A 3,127-nucleotide genomic window follows, 5' to 3' on the forward strand; every position below is an offset into this window, starting at 1 on the left:
TGCACCCCTGCGGGTTCGGGGGTTAGAATAGGCCCGCGGTATTCCTGCCTGTTGTAAGAGGCGACTAAAAGGAGTCTCACATGTTTCGGCCTTATGTGATGGTCCCCTCTCGGGTTTGACCTCCATCTTTCTAAATTATTCCGAAGAGCGAGCCAATTGGGGAAGGGCGCCTTACGTGGTGCACTGTATCCGTCGTGCATTGAGACCTTTAGCCGGCTTTTTCGTCATTGCAATGGTGTCCCGCCCGTTTTCCATCTCTTGGGCGAGGATACGTCCCTGGGTGCGATTCCCACGCTGCACTCTGCAGTGTTTCTTTTAACTGCGACGACGACCTTGGGCAGTTTTGCACCTAATATCCAGCACGGTAGCCAGTCCGTTGTGGTGGGGCCGCCATGTACCCTCTTGGTTGTAGCCCCCTGACAACACAGGGATCGCTCTACTGATGCCTGCGCCGTTAACTCCCCACGTATGCCAAGGAGTAGATGCCCGTCTCCCTGGGGCATCAGGACTCCCGGCAATGGACATCCTGCCAGGTGGCTATTGCTGCGGCTGGGTGGCGCCCGTGGGGAGGGCCCTTGGTCGGAGTAGGTGGCATCAGGGCGGATGACCCGCAATGAAGCGTGGTACATCATCTCTCGCTGGCGGCCAGCCGCCAGCAGTCCCTAAGCGTTCTCGGGCTCAATTTAATGCTGAAAAGTACAATCCGAAAACGTTCCCCTCTCTGGCCACGCCGTGGGAGGAGCGTAAGTCTCAGGATGGAGGTAATAGTTATTCGCCCCGATTCTTAGTTTGTACGAGAGCTGATGGGGAGTCTTTTCTCTCCACAAAGCCTCAGTTCTTCGTCGAGCATTTAGAGGACAAGTTTGGGGAGGTGGAGGGCTTGTCAAAAATGCGCTCTGGATCGGTCCTGATCCAAACGGCATCCTCTGCCCAGTCACGACGGTTGCTTGCTTGTGACAAGTTGGGGGATGTTGCTGTTACAATCACGCCACATAAGAGTTTAAATATGGTTCAGGGAGTTATTTACCATAAGGACCTTCTTTTGCAGTATGATGACGAGCTGCGCGCCAACTTAGAGCGCAGGGGTGTACATTTCGTCCGGCGCGTTCATCGGGGTCCGAAGGAAAATCAGATAGCTACCGGTGCCTTCATCTTGGCCTTCGAGGGTGATACGTTACCGGAAAAGGTCAAGGTGATGGTCTACCGATGTGACGTCAGGCCCTATATTCCTCCCCCGATGCGGTGCTTAAAGTGCTGGAAGTTCGGCCATATGTCTTCCCGCTGCACTTCCAGCCTCACATGTCGAGATTGCGGACGCCCGTCTCATCCCGATACTCCATGTGCCCCGCCTCCCATCTGTGTCAACTGCGGGGAGCACCATTCCCCTTGCTCGCCTGACTGCAAAGTCTTTCAGAAAGAGCGTAAAATTATGGAATATAAGACCCTGGACCGGCTGAGCTATACTGAGGCCAAAAGGAAATATGACAGACTCCATCCTGTGAGAATGACATCTTCTTATGCAGCTGCTACGACAACTGTGCTAGCCCCATCAGTTTCGAGACTTCCAGCCAGCTCGATAAGCAGTAAGACTCCTCCTGCCCCCTTGCCTGTGGGGGGCTCTACCCAACCGGTTGCTCCTGCACCACCTACCTCAGGGGCAACCTCCTCCCACCCGTCGGGGACGTCCGTCCCCGCTTCTCAGCCGGAGAAGCGTCTAACTTCTTCGGCTACTCTCGCCCGTAAGAGTTCCCTTGGGACCCTCCCTTCCCAGGGTTCCACCAGCGGGAAGGATGACGGCCGCCAGTGGCATAAGTCCTCACCAGCGGCCGGGCGTAGGGCTTCACGATCCTCCTCTGTCCCAGAGACTGAATCGGTGAAGCCTTCCCAGCCGGTGCAACCCAAGGTTCAGCGAGAGAAGTCCAAGAGAAAGACCTCTAAGGCCAAAGAACTTGCGGTGGCGCCAACCCCACCGCACCTTTCGCGCTCTGCTTCTGAGGATGCAGTCGAGATTCTAGCGTCCGCTGAGGACCTTGATCTCGCTGGTCCCTCAGACGCCATGGATGCCTCTCGTACGGGTACTGAATCAGTGGCAGTGAGTGAACAAGCGGCGTAAATTGCCTTCCCAGTCCTTTCACGCCTTTCTCAGCCATGGACAATATCATCCTCCAGTGGAACTGCGGCGGTTTTTTCCACCATCTAGCTGAGCTCCAACAACTTATCAGCCATCACCCTTTCTTCTGCATTGCTCTTCAGGAAACTTGGTTTCCAGCAATGCGAACCCCCGCCCTCCGTGGCTATCGGGGTTATTATAAGAACAGGGCAGCATATGAAAGGGTGTCGGGTGGCGTCTGCCTCTATGTCCTTCACACTCTGCACAGCGAGTCTGTCCCTCTCCACACACCTTTAGAGGCTGTCGCTGTTCGGGTGTGGACGCCACAGGCTGTTACCGTCTGCAGTCTTTACCTTCCACCGGATGGTGATGTCTCGCAGCATGTCCTGGCTGCGCTGATAGCCCAATTGCCGCCACCTTTCTTGCTATTGGGCGACTTCAACGCCCATAATCCTCTGTGGGGTGGGTCAGTGGCAACAGGTCGAGGCGCCATCATTGAGCATTTATTGTCGCAGCTCGATCTCTCGATTTTAAATGATGGTGCCTTCACACACTTCAGTGTGGCGCATGGCACATACTCCGCCATTAACCTTTCAATATGTAGCCCTAGCCTCTTACCGTCTCTCCAATGGAGTGTGCATGACGACCTGTGTGGTAGTGACCACTTTCCGATCTTTCTGTCACTACCACAGCGTCACTCTTCTGGGCGCCCTAGCAGATGGGCTATGAATAAGGCTGACTGGGACTTGTTCTCCTCCACTGCCGCTCTTGAGTCTCTCTCTAATGACGACATTGATGCGGTGGTTCAATCGGTCACCACCGGCATCGTTACTGCCGCTGAATCTGCCATTCCCCGTTCTTCTGGGTCCCCTCGGCGGAAGGCTGTGCCTTGGTGGTCGCCTGAGATCACTGAAGCGATTAAAGATCGCCGGCGGGTGCTCCAGCGTCACAAGCGACATCCCTCCTTAGACCACCTTATCGCCTTCAAACGGCTGCGTGCGCGGGCCCGCCTCCTTA

Source organism: Schistocerca cancellata, unplaced genomic scaffold (assembly GCF_023864275.1).
Source record: "Schistocerca cancellata isolate TAMUIC-IGC-003103 unplaced genomic scaffold, iqSchCanc2.1 HiC_scaffold_430, whole genome shotgun sequence".
Classification (NCBI taxonomy): domain Eukaryota; kingdom Metazoa; phylum Arthropoda; class Insecta; order Orthoptera; family Acrididae; genus Schistocerca; species Schistocerca cancellata.